Here is a 19,441-nt window from a genome sequence, read left to right on the forward strand (position 1 = left end):
TCTGGTTCTGTGAATGAGGCAGGACAGATGTGATGCTATTATTGTGGCTATAGGAATCTGGTTCTGCAAATGAAAAAGTGCAGATGTGATGCTATTCATGTGGCTATCTAGTTCTGTGAATGAGGCGGGGCAGATGTGATGCTATTCATGTGGCTATCTAGTTCTGTGAATGAGGCGGGGCAGATGTAATGATATTAATGTGGCTATAGGAATCTAGTTCTGCAAAGGAAGCAATGCATATTGTATTCTATTAATGTGGCTATAGGAATCTGGTTCTGAGAATGAAACAGTGCAGATGTGATGCTATTCATGTGGCTATCTAGTTCTGTGAATGAGGCGGGGCAGATGTGATGCTATTCATGTGGCTATCTAGTTCTGTGAATGAGGTGGGGCAGATGTGATGATATTGATGTGGCTATCTAGTTCTGTGAATGAGGCGGGGCAGATGTGATGCCATTCATGTGGCCATCTAGTTCTGTGAATGAGGCGGGGCAGATGTGATGCTATTGATGCAGCTATAGGAATCTGGTTCTGCAAATGAAACAGTGCAGATGTGATGCTATTCATGTGGCTATCTAGTTCTGTGAATGATGCGGGACAGATGTGATGCTATTAATGAGGCTATAGGAATCTGGTTTTGCGATTGAAACAGTGCAGATGTGATGCTATTCATGTGGCTATCTAGTTCTGTGAATGAGGCGGGGCAGATGTGATGCAATTCATGTGGCTATATAGTTCTGTGAATGAGGCGGGGCAGATGTGATGCTATTAATGTGGCTATCTAATTCTGTGAATGAGGCGGGGCAGATGTGATGCTATTAATGCGGCTATACGATTCTGGTTCTGCGAATGAAACAGTGCAGATGTGGTGCTATTCATGTGGCTATCTAGTTCTGTGAATGAGGCGGGGCAGATGTGACGCTATTCATGTGGCTATCTAATTCTGTGAATGAGGCGGGCGGATGTGATGCTATTCATGTGGCTATCTAGTTCTGTGAATGAGGCGGGGCAGATGTGATGCTATTAATGTGGCTATCTAGTTCTGTGAATGAGGCGGGGCAGATGTGATGCTACTCATGTGGCTATGTAGTTCTGTGAATGAGGCGGGGCAGATGTGATGCTAGTAATGTGGCTATCTAGTTCTGTGAATGAGATGGGGCAGATGTGATGCTATTAATGAGGCTATGGGAATCTGGTTCTGCGAATGAAACAGTGCAGATGTGATGCTATTCATGTGGCTATCTATTTCTGTGAATGAGGCGGGGCAGATGTGATGCTATTAATGTGGCTATCTAGTTCTGTGAATGAGGCGGGGCAGATGTGATGCTATTAATGTGGCCATCGGGATATGGTTCTGCAAAGGAAGCGATGCAGATGTAATACTATTTATGCGGCTATAGGAATCTGGTTCTGCAAATGAAGCAGTGCAGATGTGATGCTATTCATGTTGCTATCGGTATCTGGTTCTATGAATGAGACGGCAGATGTGATGCTATTAATGTGGCTATAGGAATCTAGTTCTACAAAGGAAGCAATGCATATTGTATTCTATTAATGCGGCTATAGGAATCTGGTTCTGCGAATGAAACAGTGAAGGTGTGGTACTATTCATGTGGCTATCTACTTCTGTGAATGAGGCGGGGCAGATGTGATGCTATTCATGTGGCTATCTAGTTCTGTGAATGAGGCGGGGCAGATGTGATACTATTCATGTGGCTATCTAGTTCTGAAATGAGGCGGAGCAGATGTGATGCTATTAACGTGGCTATCTAGTTCTGTGAATGATGAGGCAGATGTGATGCTATTAATGTGGCTATCGGGATCTGGTTCTGCAAAGGAAGCGATGCAGATGTAATACTATTTATGCGGCTATAGGAATCTGCTTCTGCAAATGAAACAGTGCAGATGTGATGCTGTTAATGTGGCTATAGGAGTCTTGTTCTGCGAATGAAACAGTGCAGATGTGATGCTAATAATGCGGCATTCGGAATCTGGTTCTGTGAATGAGGCGGGACAGATGTGATGCGATTATTGTGGCCATAGGAATCTGGTCCTGCAAATGAAACAGTGCAGATGTGATGCTATTCATGTGGCTATCTAGTTCTGTGAATGAGGCGGGGCAGATGTAATGATTTTAATGTGGCTATAGGAATCTAGTTCTGCAAAGGAAGCAATGCATATTGTATTCTATTAATGTGGCTATAGGAATCTGGTTCTGAGAATGAAACAGTGCAGATGTGATGCTATTCATGTGGCTATCTAGTTCTGTGAATGAGGTGGGGCAGATGTGATGCTATTCATGTGGCTATCTATTTCTGTGAATGAGGCGGGGCAGATATGATGCCATTCATGTGGCCATGTAGTTCTGTGAATGAGGTGGGGCAGATGTGATGATATTGATGTGGCTATCTAGTTCTGTGAATGACACGGGGCAGATGTGATGCCATTCATGTGGCCATCTAGTTCTGTGAATGAGGCGGGGCAGATGTGATGCTATTGATGCAGCTATAGGAATCTGGTTCTGCGAAGAAACAGTGCAGATGTGATGCTATTCATGTGGCTATCTAGTTCTGTGAATGAGGCGGGACAGATGTGATGCTATTAATGAGGCTATAGGAATCTGGTTTTGCGATTGAAACAGTGCAGATGTGATGCTATTCATGTGGCTATCTCGTTCTGTGAATGAGGCGGGGCAGATGTGATGCAATTCATGTGGCTATATAGTTCTGTGAATGAGGCGGGGCAGATGTGATGCTATTAATGTGGCTATCTAATTCTGTGAATGAGGCGGGGCAGATGTGATGCTATTAATGCGGCTATACGATTCTGGTTCTGCGAATGAAACAGTGCAGATGTGGTGCTATTCATGTGGCTATCTAGTTCTGTGAATGAGGCGGGGCAGATGTGACGCTATTCATGTGGCTATCTAATTCTGTGAATGAGGCGGGCGGATGTGATGCTATTCATGTGGCTATCTAGTTCTGTGAATGAGGCGGGGCAGATGTGATGCTATTAATGTGGCTATCTAGTTCTGTGAATGAGGCGGGGCAGATGTGATGCTACTCATGTGGCTATGTAGTTCTGTGAATGAGGCGGGGCAGATGTGATGCTAGTAATGTGGCTATCTAGTTCTGTGAATGAGATGGGGCAGATGTGATGCTATTAATGAGGCTATGGGAATCTGGTTCTGCGAATGAAACAGTGCAGATGTGATGCTATTCATGTGGCTATCTAGTTCTGTGAATGAGGCGGGGCAGATGTGATGCTATTAATGTGGCTATCTAGTTCTGTGAATGAGGCGGGGCAGATGTGATGCTATTAATGTGGCCATCGGGATATGGTTCTGCAAAGGAAGCGATGCAGATGTAATACTATTTATGCGGCTATAGGAATCTGGTTCTGCAAATGAAGCAGTGCAGATGTGATGCTATTCATGTTGCTATCGGTATCTGGTTCTGCGATTGAAACAGTGCAGGTGTGATACTATTCATGTGGCTATCTAGTTCTGTGAATGAGGCGGGGCAGATGTGATGCAATTCATGTGGCTATCTAATTCTGTGACTGAGGCGGGGCAGATGTGATGCTATTAATGCGGCTATACGAATCTGGTTCTGCGAATGAAACAGTGCAGATGTGGTGCTATTCATGTGGCTATCTAGGTCTGTGAATGAGGCGGGGCAGATGTGACGCTATTCATGTGGCTATCTAGTTCTGTGAATGAGGCGGGCCGTATGTGATGCTATTCATGTGGCTATCTAGTTCTGTGAATGAAGCGGGGCAGATGTGATGCTATTAATGTGGCTATCTAGTTCTGTTAATGAGGCGGGGCAGATGTGATGCTATTAATGTGGCTATCGGGATATGGTTCTGCAAAGGAAGCGATGCAGATGTAATACTATTTATGCGGCTATAGGAATCTGGTTCTGCAAATGAAACAGTGCAGATGTGATGCTATTCATGTTGCTATCGGGATCTGGTTCTATGAATGAGACGGCAGATGTGATGCTATTAATGTGGCTATAGGAATCTAGTTCTACAAAGGAAGCAATGCATATTGTATTCTATTAATGCGGCTATAGGAATCTGGTTTTGCGAATGAAACAGTGAAGGTGTGGTACTATTCATGTGGCTATCTACTTCTGTGAATGAGGCGGGGCAGATGTGATGCTATTCATGTGGCTATCTAGTTCTGTGAATGAGGCGGGGCAGATGTGATACTATTCATGTGGCTATCTAGTTTTGAAATGAGGCGGAGCAGATGTGATGCTATTAACGTGGCTATCTAGTTCTGTGAATGATGAGGCAGATGTGATGCTATTAATGTGGCTATCGGGATCTGGTTCTGCAAAGGAAGCGATGCAGATGTAATACTATTTATGCGGCTATAGGAATCTGCTTCTGCAAATGAAACAGTGCAGATGTGATGCTGTTAATGTGGCTATAGGAGTCTTGTTCTGCGAATGAAACAGTGCAGATGTGATGCTAATAATGCGGCATTCGGAATCTGGTTCTGTGAATGAGGCGGGACAGATGTGATGCGATTATTGTGGCTATAGGAATCTGGTCCTGCAAATGAAACAGTGCAGATGTGATGCTATTCATGTGGCTATCTAGTTCTGTGAATAAGGCGGGGCAGATGTGATGCTATTCATGTGGCTATCTAGTTCTGTGAATGAGGCGGGGCAGATGTAATGATATTAATGTGGCTATAGGAATCTAGTTCTGCAAAGGAAGCAATGCATATTGTATTCTATTAATGTGGCTATAGGAATCTGGTTCTGAGAATGAAACAGTGCAGATGTGATGCTATTCATGTGGCTATCTAGTTCTGTGAATGAGGTGGGGCAGATATGATGCCATTCATGTGGCCATGTAGTTCTGTGAATGAGGCGGGGCAGATGTGATGCTATTAATGCGGCTATCTAGTTCTGTGAATGAGGCGAGGCAGATGTTATGTTATTAATGTGGCTATCGACATCTGTTTCTGCAAATGAAACAGTGCAGATGTGATGCTATTCATGTGGCTATCTAGTTCTGTGAATGATGCGGGGCAGATGTGATGCTATTAATGTGGCTATCGGGTCCTGGTTCTGCAAAGGAAGCGATGCAGATGTAATGCTATTAATGTGGCTAAAGGAATCTGGTTCTGCAAAAGAAACAGTGCAGATGTGGTGCTGTTAATGTGGCTATCGGGATCTGGTTCTGTGAATGAGGTGGTGCAGATGTGATGCTATTAATGCGGCTATAGGAATCTGGTTCTGCGAATGAAACAGTGCAGATGTGATGCTATTCATGTTGCTATCTAGTTCTGTGAATGAGGCGGGGCAGATGTGATGCTATACATGTGGCTATTTAGTTCTGTGAATGAGGCGGGGCAGATGTGATGCTATTAATGTGGCTATCTAGTTCTGTGAATGAGGCGGGGCAGAAGTGATGCTATTAAAGGGGCTATATGAATCTGGTTCTGCGAATGAAACAGTGCAGATGTGGTGCTATTCATGTGGCTGTCTAGTTCTGTGAATGAGGCGGGGCAGATGTGGTGCTATTCATGTGGCTATCTAGTTCTGTGAATGAGGCAGGGCAGATGTGATGCTAATAATGCAGCATTCGGAATCTGTTTCTGTGAATGAGGCAGGACAGATGGGATGCTATTATTGTGGCTATAGGAATCTGGTTCTGCAAATGAAAAAGTGCAGATGTGATGCTATTCATGTGGGTATCTAGTTCTGTGAATGAGGCGGGGCAGATGTGATGCTATTCATGTGGCTATCTAGTTCTGTGAATGAGGCGGGGCAGATGTAATGATATTAATGTGGCTATAGGAATCTAGTTCTGCAAAGGAAGCAATGCATATTGTATTCTATTAATGTGGCTATAGGAATCTGGTTCTGAGAATGAAACAGTGCAGATGTGATGCTATTCATGTGGCTATCTAGTTCTGTGAATGAGGTGGGGCAGATGTGATGCTATTCATGTGGCTATCTAGTTCTGTGAATGAGGTGGGGCAGATGTGTTGATATTCATGTGGCTATCTAGTTCTGTGAATGAGGCGGGGCAGATGTGATGCCATTCATGTGGCCATCTAGTTCTGTGAATGAGGCGGGGCAGATGTGATGCTATTGATGCAGCTATAGGAATCTGGTTCTGCGAATGAAACAGTGCAGATGTGATGCTATTCATGTGGCTATCTAGTTCTGTGAATGAGGCGGGGCAGATGTGATGCTATTAATGAGGCTATAGGAATCTGGTTTTGCGATTGAAACAGTGCAGATGTGATGCTATTCATGTGGCTATCTAGTTCTGTGAATGAGGCGGGGCAGATGTGATGCAATTCATGTGGCTATCTAGTTCTGTGAATGAGGCGGGGCAGATGTGATGCTATTAATGTGGCTATCTAATTCTGTGAATGAGGCGGGGCAGATGTGATGCTATTAATGCGGCTATACAAATCTGGTTCTGCGAATGAAACAGTGCAAATGTGGTGCTATTCATGTGGCTATCTAGTTCTGTGAATGAGGCGGGGCAGATGTGACGCTATTCATGTGGCTATCTAGTTCTGTGAATGAGGCGGGCCGGATGTGATGCTATTCATGTGGCGATCTAGTTCTGTGAATGAAGCGGGGCAGATGTGATGCTATTAATGTGGCTATCTAGTTCTGTTAATGAGGCGGGGCAGATGTGATGCTATTAATGTGGCTATCGGGATATGGTTCTGCAAAGGAAGCGATGCAGATGTAATACTATTTATGCGGCTATAGGAATCTGGTTCTGCAAATGAAACAGTGCAGATGTGATGCTATTCATGTTGCTATCGGGATCTGGTTCTATGAATGAGACGGCAGATGTGATGCTATTAATGTGGCTATAGGAATCTAGTTCTACAAAGGAAGCAATGCATATTGTATTCTATTAATGCGGCTATAGGAATCTGGTTCTGCGAATGAAACAGTGAAGATGTGGTACTATTCATGTGGCTAGCTAGTTCTGTGAATGAGGCGGGGCAGATGTTATGCTATTCATGTGGCTATCTAGTTCTGTGAATGAGGCGGGGCAGATGTGATGCTATTCATGTGGCTATCTAGTTCTGAAAATGAGGCGGGGCAGATGTGATGCCATTCATGTGGCCATCTAGTTCTGTGAATGAGGTGGGGCAGATGTGATGCTATTAATGCGGCTATAGGAATCTGGTTCTGCGAATGAAACAGTGCAGATGTGATGCTATTCATGTGGCTATCTAGTTCTGTGAATGAGGTGGGGCAGATGTGATGCTATTCATGTGGCTATCTATTTCTGTGAATGAGGCGGGGAAGATGTGATGCCATTCATGTGGCCATCTAGTTCTGTGAATGAGGCGGGGCAGATGTGATGCTATTAATGCGGCTATAGGAATCTGGTTCTGCGAATGAAACAGTGCAGATGTGATGCTATTCATGTGGCTATCTAGTTCTGTGAATGAGGCGGGGCAGATGTGATGCTATTCATGTGGCTATCTAGTTCTGTGAATGAGGCGGGGTAGATGTGATGCTATTCATGTGGCTATGTAGTTCTGTGAATGAGGCGAGGCAGATGTGATGCTATTAATGTGGCTATCTAGTTCTGTGAATGAGGCGGGGCAGATGTGATGCTATTGATGCGGCTATAGGAATCTGGTTCTGCGAATGAAAAAGTGCAGATGTGATGCTATTCATGTGGCTATCTAGTTCTGTGAATGAGGCGGGGAATATGTGATGCTATTAATGAGGCTATAGGAATCTGGTTTTGCGATTGAAACAGTGCAGATTTGATGCTATTCATGTGGCTATCTAGTTCTGTGAATGAGGCGGGCCAGATGTGATGCTATTAATGTGGCTATCTAGTTCTACTAATGAGGCGGGGCAGATGTGATGCTATTAATGTGGCTATCGGGATATGGTTCTGCAAAGGAAGCGATGCAGATGTAATACTAGTTATGCGGCTATAGGAATCTGGTTCTGCAAATGAAACAGTGCAGATGTGATGCTATTCATGTTGCTATCGGGATCTGGTTCTATGAATGAGACGTCAGATGTGATGCTATTAATGTGGCTATAGGAATCTAGTTCTACAAAGGAAGCAATGCATATTGTATTCTATTAATGCGGCTATAGGAATATGGGTCTGCGAATGAAACAGTGAAGATGTGATGCTATTAATGTGGCTATCTAGTTCTGCTAATGAGGCGGGGCAGATGTGATGCTATTAATGTGGCTATCGGGATATGGTTCTGCAAAGGAAGCGATGCAGATGTAATACTATTTATGCGGCTATAGGAATCTGGTTCTGCAAATGAAACAGTGCAGATGTGATGCTATTCATGTTGCTATCGGGATCTGGTTCTATGAATAAGACGGCAGATGTGATGCTATTAATGTGGCTATAGGAATCTAGTTCTACAAAGGAAACAATGCATATTGTATTCTATTAATGCGGCTATAGGAATCTGGTTCTGCGAATGAAACAGTGAAGATGTGGTACTATTCATGTGGCTATCTAGTTCTGTGAATGAGGCGGGGCAGATGTTATGCTATTCATGTGGCTATCTAGTTCTGTGAATGAGGCGGGGCAGATGTGATGCTATTCATGTGGCTATCTAGTTCTGAAAATGAGGCGGGGCAGATGTGATGCTATTAACGTGGCTATCTAGTTCTGTAAATGAGGAGGCAGATGTGATGCTATTAATGTGGCTATCGTGATCTGGTTCTGCAAAGGAAGCGATGCAGATGTAATACTATTTATGCGGCTATAGGAATCTGGTTCTGCGAATGAAACAGTAAAGATGTGATGCTATTCATGTGGCTAATGGGATCTGGTTCTATGAATAAGGCGGCAGATGTGATGCTATTAATGTGGCTATAGGAATCTAGTTCTACAAAGGAAGCAATGCATATTGTATTCTATTAATGTGGCTATAGGAATCTGGTTCTGTGAATGAAACAGTGCAGGTGTGATGCTATTCATGTGGCTATCTAGTTCTGTGAATGAGGCGGGGCAGATGTGATGCTATTAATGTGGCTATCGGGTCCTGGTTCTGCAAAGGAAGCGATGCAGATGTAATGCTATTAATGTGGTTATAGGAATCTGGTTCTGCAAAAGAAACAGTGCTGATGTGGTGCTGTTAATGTGGCTATCGGGATCTGGTTCTGTGAATGAGGTGGTGCAGATGTGATGCTATTAATGCGGCTATAGGAATCTGGTTCTGCGAATGAAACAGTGCAGATGTGATGCTATTCATGTTGCTATCTAGTTCTGTGAATGAGGCGGGGCAGATGTGATGCTATTCATGTGGCTATTTAGTTCTGTGAATGAGGCGTGGCAGATGTGATGCTATTAATGTGGCTATCTAGTTCTGTGAATGAGGCGGGGCAGAAGTGATGCTATTAATGGGGCTATATGAATCTGGTTCTGCGAATGAAACAGTGCAGATGTGGTGCTATTCATGTGGCTGTCCAGTTCTGTGAATGAGGCGGGGCTGATGTGGTGCTATTCATGTGGCTATCTAGTTCTGTGAATGAGGCAGGGCAGATGTGATGCTAATAATGCAGCATTCGGAATCTGGTTCTGTGAATGAGGCGGGACAGATGTGATGCTATTATTGTGGCTATAGGAATCTGGTTCTGCAAATGAAAAAGTGCAGATGTGATGCTATTAATGTCGCTATCTAGTTCTGTTAATGATGCGGGGCAGATGTGATGCTATTAATGTGGCTATCGGGATATGGTTCTGCAAAGGAAGCGATGCAGATGTAATACTATTTATGCGGCTATAGGAATCTGGTTCTGCAAATGAAACAGTGCAGATGTGATGCTATTCATGTTGCTATCGGGATCTGGTTCTATGAATGAGACGGCAGATGTGATGTTATTAATGTGGCTATAGGAATCTAGTTCTACAAAGGAAGCAATGCATATTGTATTCTATTAATGCGGCTATAGGAATCTGGTTCTGCGAATGAAACAGTGAAGATGTGGTACTATTCGTGTGGCTATCTAGTTCTGTGAATGAGGCGGGGCAGATGTTATGCTATTCATGTGGCTATCTAGTTCTGTGAATGAGGCGGGGCAGATGTGATGCTATTCATGTGGCTATCTAGTTCTGAAAATGAGGCGGGGCAGATGTGATGCTATTAACGTGGCTATCTAGTTCTGTAAATGAGGAGGCAGATGTGATGCTATTAATGTGGCTATCGGGATCTGGTTCTGCAAAGGAAGCGATGCAGATGTAATACTATTTATGCGGCTATAGGAATCTGGTTCTGCAAATGAAACAGTGCAGATGTGATGCTATTCATGTTGCTATCGGGATCTGGCTCTATGAATGAGGCGGCAGATGTAATGCTATTAATGTGGCTATAGGAATCTAGTTCTACAAAGGAAGCAATGCATATTGTATTCTATTAATGCGGCTATAGGAATGTGGTTGTGCGAATGAAACAGTGAAGATGTGATGCTATTCATGTGACTATCTAGTTCTGTGAACACAGGCGAGGCAGATGTGATGTTATTAATGTGACTATCGACATCTGTTTCTGCAAATGAAACAGTGCAGATGTGATGCTATTGATGTGGCTAATGGGATATGGTTCTAGTAATGAGGCAGCAGATGTGATGCTATTAATGTGGCTATAGGAATCTAGTTCTGCAAAGGAAGCAATGCATATTGTATTCTATTAATGTGGCTATAGGAATCTGGTTCTGTGAATGAAACAGTGCAGATGTGATGCTATTCATGTGGCTATCTAGTTCTGTGAATGAGGCGGGGCAGATATGATGCTATTAATGTGGCTATCGGGTCCTGGTTCTGCAAAGGAAGCGATGCAGATGTAATGCTATTAATGTGGCTATAGAAATCTGGTTCTGCAAAAGAAACAGTGCAGATGTGGTGCTGTTAATGTGGCTATCGGGATCTGGTTCTGTGAATGAGGTGGTGCAGATGTGATGCTATTAATGCGGCTATAGGAATCTGGTTCTGCGAATGAAACAGTGCAGATGTGATGCTATTCATGTTGCTATCTAGTTCTGTGAATGAGGCGGGGCAGATGTGATGCTATTCATGTGGCTATTTAGTTCTGTGAATGAGGCGGGGCAGATGTGATGCTATTAATGTGGCTATCTAGTTCTGTGAATGAGGCGGGGCAGAAGTGATGCTATTAATGGGGCTATATGAATCTGGTTCTGCGAATGAAACAGTGCAGATGTGGTGCTATTCATGTGGCTGTCTAGTTCTGTGAATGAGGCGGGGCAGATGTGGTGCTATTCATGTGGCTATCTAGTTCTGTGAATGAGGCAGGGCAGATGTGATGCTAATAATGCAGCATTCGGAATCTGGTTCTGTGAATGAGGGGGGACAGATGTGATGCTATTATTGTGGCTATAGGAATCTGGTTCTGCAAATTAAAAAGTGCAGATGTGATGCTATTAATGTGGCTATCTAGTTCTGTTAATGAGGCGGGGCAGATGTGATGCTATTAATGTGGCTATCGGGATATGGTTCTGCAAAGGAAGCGATGCAGATGTAATACTATTTATGCGGCTATAGGAATCTGGTTCTGCAAATGAAACAGTGCAGATGTGATGCTATTCATGTTGCTATCGGGATCTGGTTCTATGAATGAGACGGCAGATGTGATGCTATTAATGTGGCTATAGGAATCTAGTTCTACAAAGGAAGCAATGCATATTGTATTCTATTAATGCGGCTATAGGAATCTGGTTCTGCGAATGAAACAGTGAAGATGTGGTACTATTCATGTGGCTATCTAGTTCTGTGAATGAGGCGGGGCAGATGTTATGCTATTCATGTGGCTATCTAGTTCTGTGAATGAGGCGGGGCAGATGTGATGCTATTCATGTGGCTATCTAGTTCTGAAAATGAGGCGGGGCAGATGTTATGCTATTAACGTGGCTATCTAGTTCTGTGAATGAGGCGGGGCAGATGTAATGATATTAATGTGGCTATAGGAATCTAGTTCTGCAAAGGAAGCAATGCATATTGTATTCTATTAATGTGGCTATAGGAATCTGGTTCTGAGAATTAAACAGTGCAGATGTGATGCTATTAATGTGGCTATCTAGTTCTGTGAATGAGGCGGGGCAGATATGACGCCATTCATGTGTCCATCTAGTTCTGTGAATGAGGCGGGGCAGATGTGATGCTATTGATGCAGCTATAGGAATCTGGTTCTGCGAATGAAACAGTGCAGATGTGATGCTATTCATGTGGCTATCTAGTTCTGTGAATGAGGCGGGGCAGATGTGATGCTATTAATGAGGCTATAGGAATCTGGTTTTGCGATTGAAACAGTGCAGATGTGATGCTATTCATGTGGCTATCTAGTTCTGTGAATGAGGCGGGGCAGATGTGATGCAATTCATGTGGCTATCTAGTTCTGTGAATGAGGCGGGGCAGATGTGATGCTATTAATGTGGCTATCTAATTCTGTGAATGAGGTCGGGCAGATGTGATGCTATTAATGCGGCTATACGATTCTGGTTCTGTGAATGAAACAGTGCAGATGTGGTGCTATTCATGTGGCTATCTAGTTCTGTGAATGAGGCGGGGCAGATGTGACGCTATTCATGTGGCTTTCTAATTCTGTGAATGAGGCGGGCGGATGTGATGCTATTCATGTGGCTATCTAGTTCTGTGAATGAGGCGGGGCAGATGTGATGCTATTAATGTGGCTATTGGGACCTGGTTCTGCAAAGGAAGCGATGCAGATGTAATGCTATTAATGTGGCTATAGGAATCTGGTTCTGCAAAAGAAACAGTGCAGATGTGGTGCTGTTAATGTGGCTATCGGGATCTGGTTCTGTGAATGAGGTGGTGCAGATGTGATGCTATTAATGCGGCTATAGGAATCTGGTTCTGCGAATGAAATAGTGCAGATGTGATGCTATTCATGTTGCTATCTAGTTCTGTGAATGAGGCGGGGCAGATGTGATGCTATTCATGTGGCTATTTAGTTCTGTGAATGAGGCAGGGCAGATGTGATGCTATTAATGTGGCTATCTAGTTCTGTGAATGAGGCGGGGCAGAAGTGATGCTATTAATGGGGCTATATGAATCTGGTTCTGCGAATGAAACAGTGCAGATGTGGTGCTATTCATGTGGCTGTCTAGTTCTGTGAATGAGGCGGGGCAGATGTGGTGCTATTCATGTGGCTATCTAGTTCTGTGAATGAGGCAGGGCAGATGTGATGCTAATAATGCAGCATTCGGAATCTGGTTCTGTGAATGAGGCGGGACAGATGTGATGCTATTATTGTGGCTATAGGAATCTGGTTCTGCAAATGAAAAAGTGCAGATGTGATGCTATTCATGTGGCTTTCTAGTTCTGTGAATGAGGCGGGGCAGATGTGATGCTATTCATGTGGCTATCTAGTTCTGTGAATGAGGCGGGGCAGATGTAATGATATTAACGTGGCTATAGGAATCTAGTTCTGCAAAGGAAGCAAAGCATATTGTATTCTATTAATGTGGCTATAGGAATCTGGTTCTGAGAATGAAACAGTGCAGATGTGATGCTATTCATGTGGCTATCTTGTTCTGTGAATGAGGCGGGGCAGATGTGATGCTATTCATGTGGCTATCTAGTTCTGTGAATGAGGTGGGGCAGATGTGATGATATTCATGTGGCTATCTAGTTCTGTGAATGAGGCGGGGCAGATGTGATGCCATTCATGTGGCCATCTAGTTCTGTGAATGAGGCAGGGCAGATGTGATGCTATTGATGCAGCTATAGGAATCTGGTTCTGCAAATGAAACAGTGAAGATGTGAAGCTATTCATGTGGCTATCTAGTTCTGTGAATGAGGCGGGGCAGATGTGATGTTATTAATGTGGCTATCGACATCTGTTTCTGCAAATGAAACAGTGCAGATGTGATGCTATTCATGTGGCTAATGGGATCTGGTTCTATGAATGAGGCGGCAGATGTGATGCTATTAATGTGGCTATAGGAATCTAGTTCTACAAAGGAAGCAATGCATATTGTATTCTATAAATGCGGCTATAGGAATCTGGTACTGCGAATGAAACAGTGAAGATGTGAAGCTATTCATGTGGCTATCAAGTTCTGTGAATGAGGCGGGGCAGATGTGATGTTATTAATGTGGCTATCGACATCTGTTTCTGCAAATGAAACAGTGCAGATCTGATGCTATTCATGTGGCTATCTAGTTCTGTGAATGAGGTGGGGCAGATGTGATGCTATTCATGTGGCTATCTAGTTCTGTGAATGAGGCGGGGCAGATGTAATGATATTAATGTGGCTATAGGAATCTAGTTCTGCAAAGGAAGCAATGCATATTGTATTCTATTAATGTGGCTATAGGAATCTGGTTCTGAGAATGAAACAGTGCAGATGTGATGCTATTCATGTGGCTATCTAGTTCTGTGAATGAGGCAGGGCAGATGTGATGCTAATAATGCAGCATTCGGAATCTGGTTCTGTGAATGAGGCGGGACAGATGTGATGCTATTATTGTGGCTATAGGAATCTGGTTCTGCAAATGAAAAAGTGCAGATGTGATGCTATTAATGTGGCTATCTAGTTCTGTTAATGAGGCGGGGCAGATGTAATGCTATTAATGTGGCTATCGGGATATGGTTCTGCAAAGGAAGCGATGCAGATGTAATACTATTTATGCGGCTATACGAATCTGGTTCTGCAAATGAAACAGTGCAGATGTGATGCTATTCATGTTGCTATGGGGATCTGGTTCTATGAATGAGACGGCAGATGTGATGCTATTAATGTGGCTATAGGAATCTAGTTCTACAAAGGAAGCAATGCATATTGTATTCTATTAATGCGGCTATAGGAATCTGGTTCTGCGAATGAAACAGTGAAGATGTGGTACTATTCATGTGGCTATCTAGTTCTGTGAATGAGGCGGGGCAGATGTTATGCTATTCATGTGGCTATCTAGTTCTGTGAATGAGGCAGGGCAGATGTGATGCTATTCATGTGGCTATCTAGTTCTGAAAATGAGGCGGGGCAGATGTGATGCTATTAACGTGGCTATCTAGTTCTGTGAATGAGGCGGGGCAGATGTAATGATATTAATGTGGCTATAGGAATCTAGTTCTGCAAAGGAAGCAATGCATATTGTATTCTATTAATGTGGCTATAGGAATCTGGTTCTGAGAATGAAACAGTGCAGATGTGATGCTATTAATGTGGCTATCTAGTTCTGTGAATGAGGCGGGGCAGATGTGATGCCATTCATGTTGCTATCTAGTTCTGTGAATGAGGCGGGGCAGATGTGATGCTATTCATGTGGCTATTTAGTTCTGTGAATGAGGTGGGGCAGATGTGATGCTATTAATGTGGCTATCTAGTTCTGTGAATGAGGCGGGGCAGAAGTGATGCTATTAATGGGGCTATATGAATCTGGTTCTGCGAATGAAACAGTGCAGATGTGGTGCTATTCATGTGGCTGTCTAGTTCTGTGAATGAGGCGGGGCAGATGTGGTGCTATTCATGTGGCTATCTAGTTCTGTGAATGAGGCAGGGCAGATGTGATGCTAATAATGCAGCATTCGGAATCTGGTTCTGTGAATGAGGCGGGACAGATGTGATGCTATTATTGTGGCTATAGGAATCTGGTTCTGCAAATGAAAAAGTGCAGATGTGATGCTATTCATGTGGCTATCTAGTTCTGTGAATGAGGCGGGGCAGATGTGATGCTATTCATGTGGCTATCTAGTTCTGTGAATGAGGCGGAGCAGATGTAATGATATTAACGTGGCTATAGGAATCTAGTTCTGCAAAGGAAGCAATGCATATTGTATTCTATTAATGTGGCTATAGAAATCTGGTTCTGAGAATGAAACAGTGCAGATGTGATGCTATTCATGTGGCTATCTAGTTCTGTGAATGAGGCGGGGCAGATGTGACGCTATTCATGTGGCTATCTAATTCTGTGAATGAGGCGGGCGGATGTGATGCTATTCATGTGGCTATCTAGTTCTGTGAATGAGGCGGGGCAGATGTGATGCTATTAATGTGGCTATCTAGTTCTGTGAATGAGGCGGGGCAGATGTGATGCTATTAATGTGGCTATCGGGATATGGTTCTGCAAAGGAAGCGATGCAGATGTAATACTATTTATGCAGCTATAGGAATCTGGTTCTGCAAATGAAACAGTGCAGATGTGATGCTATTCATGTTGCTATCGGGATCTGGTTCTATGAATGAGACAGCAGATGTGATGCTATTAATGTGGCTATAGGAATCTATTTCTACAAAGGAAGCAATGCATATTGTATTCTATTAATGCGGCTATAGGAATCTGGTTCTGCGAATGAAACAGTGAAGATGTGGTACTATTCATGTGGCTATCTAGTTCTGTGAATGAGGCGGGGCAGATGTGATGCTATTCATGTGGCTATCTAGTTCTGTGAATGAGGCGGGTCAGATGTGATGCTATTCATGTGGCTATCTAGTTCTAAAAATGAGGCGGGGCAGATGTGATGCTATTAACGTGGCTATCTAGTTCTGTGAATGAGGAGGCAGATGTGATGCTATTAATGTGGCTATCGGGATCTGGTTCTGCATTGGAAGCGATGCAGATGTAATACTATTTATGCGGCTATAGGAATCTGGTTCTGCAAATGAAACAGTGCAGATGTGATGCTATTCATGTTGCTATCGGGATCTGGTTCTATGAATGAGGCGGCAGATGTGATGCTATTAATGTGGCTATAGGAATCTAGTTCTACAAAGGAAGCAATGCATATTGTATTCTATAAATGCGGCTATAGGAATCTGGTTCTGCGAATGAAACAGTGAAGATGTGAAGCTTTTCATGTGGCTATCTAGTTCTGTGAATGAGGCGGGGCAGATGTGATGTTATTAATGTGGCTATCGACATCTGTTTCTGCAAATAAAACAGTGCAGATGTGATGCTATTCATGTGGCTAATGGGGTCTGGTTCTATGAATGAGGCGGCAGATGTGATGCTATTAATGTGGCTATAGGAATCTAGTTCTGCAAAGGAAGCAATGCATATTGTATTCTATTAATGTGGCTATAGGAATCTGGTTCTGTGAATGAAACAGTGCAGATGTGATGCTATTCATGTGGCTATCTAGTTCTGTGAATGAGGCGGGGCAGATGTGATGCTATTAATGTGGCTATCGGGTCCTGGTTCTGCAAAGGAAGCGATGCAGATGTAATGCTATTAATGTGGCTATAGGAATCTGGTTCTGCAAATGAAACAGTGCAGATGTGATGCTGTTAATGTGGCTATCGGGATCTGGTTCTGTGAATGAGGTGGTGCAGATGTGATGCTATTAATGCGGCTATAGGAATCTGGTTCTGCGAATGACACAGTGCAGATGTGATGCTATTCATGTTGCTATCTAGTTCTGTGAATGAGGCGGGGCAGATGTGATGCTATTCATGTGGCTATCTAGTTCTGTGAATGAGGCGGGGCAGATGTGATGCTATTAATGTGGCTATCTATTTCTGTGAATGAGGCCGGGCAGAAGTGATGCTATTAATGCGGCTATATGAATCTGGTTCTGCGAATGAAACAGTGCAGATGTGGTGCTATTCATGTGGCTATATAGTTCTGTGAATGAGGCGGGGCAGATGTGATGTTATTAATGTGGCTATCGACATCTGTTTCTGCAAATGAAACAGTGCAGATGTGATGCTATTCATGTGGCTAATGGGATCTGGTTCTATGAATGAGGCGGCAGATGTGATGCTATTAATGTGGCTATAGGAATCTAGTTCTACAAAGGAAGCAATGCATATTGTATTCTATAAATGCGGCTATAGGAATCTGGTACTGCGAATGAAACAGTGAAGATGTGAAGCTATTCATGTGGCTATCAAGTTCTGTGAATGAGGCGGGGCAGATGTGATGTTATTAATGTGGCTATCGACATCTGTTTCTGCAAATGAAACAGTGCAGATCTGATGCTATTCATGTGGCTATCTAGTTCTGTGAATGAGGTGGGGCAGATGTGATGCTATTCATGTGGCTATCTAGTTCTGTGAATGAGGCGGGGCAGATGTAATGATATTAATGTGGCTATAGGAATCTAGTTCTGCAAAGGAAGCAATGCATATTGTATTCTATTAATGTGGCTATAGGAATCTGGTTCTGAGAATGAAACAGTGCAGATGTGATGCTATTCATGTGGCTATCTAGTTCTGTGAATGAGGCAGGGCAGATGTGATGCATGCTAATAATGCAGCATTCGGAATCTGGTTCTGTGAATGAGGCGGGACAGATGTGATGCTATTATTGTGGCTATAGGAATCTGGTTCTGCAAATGAAAAAGTGCAGATGTGATGCTATTAATGTGGCTATCTAGTTCTGTTAATGAGGCGGGGCAGATGTGATGCTATTAATGTGGCTATCGGGATGTGGTTCTGCAAAGGAAGCGATGCAGATGTAATACTATTTATGCGGCTATACGAATCTGGTTCTGCAAATGAAACAGTGCAGATGTGATGCTATTCATGTTGCTATGGGGATCTGGTTCTATGAATGAGATGGCAGATGTGATGCTATTAATGTGGCTATAGGAATCTAGTTCTACAAAGGAAGCAATGCATATTGTATTCTATTAATGCGGCTATAGGAATCTGGTTCTGCGAATGAAACAGTGAAGATGAGGTACTATTCATGTAGCTATCTAGTTCTGTGAATGAGGCGGGGCAGATGTTATGCTATTCATGTGGCTATCTAGTTCTGTGAATGAGGCAGGGCAGATGTGATGCTATTCATGTGGCTATCTAGTTCTGAAAATGAGGCGGGGCAGATGTGATGCTATTAACGTGGCTATCTAGTTCTGTGAATGAGGCGGGGCAGATGTAATGATATTAATGTGGCTATAGGAATCTAGTTCTGCAAAGGAAGCAATGCATATTGTATTCTATTAATGTGGCTATAGGAATCTGGTTCTGAGAATGAAACAGTGCAGATGTGATGCTATTAATGTGGCTATCTAGTTCTGTGAATGAGGCGGGGCAGATGTGATGCCATTCATGTTGCTATCTAGTTCTGTGAATGAGGCGGGGCAGATGTGATGCTATTCATGTGGCTATTTAGTTCTGTGAATGAGGTGGGGCAGATGTGATGCTATTAATGTGGCTATCTAGTTCTGTGAATGAGGCGGGGCAGAAGTGATGCTATTAATGGGGCTATATGAATCTGGTTCTGCGAATGAAACAGTGCAGATGTGGTGCTATTCATGTGGCTGTCTAGTTCTGTGAATGAGGCGGGGCAGATGTGGTGCTATTCATGTGGCTATCTAGTTCTGTGAATGAGGCAGGGCAGATGTGATGCTAATAATGCAGCATTCGGAATCTGGTTCTGTGAATGAGGCGGGACAGATGTGATGCTATTATTGTGGCTATAGGAATCTGGTTCTGCAAATGAAAAAGTGCAGATGTGATGCTAT

The sequence above is a fragment of the Ambystoma mexicanum genome, chromosome 9 (assembly GCF_040938575.1).
Source record: "Ambystoma mexicanum isolate Mex_15411 chromosome 9, UKY_AmexF1_1, whole genome shotgun sequence".
NCBI classification, from domain to species: Eukaryota; Metazoa; Chordata; class Amphibia; order Caudata; family Ambystomatidae; genus Ambystoma; species Ambystoma mexicanum.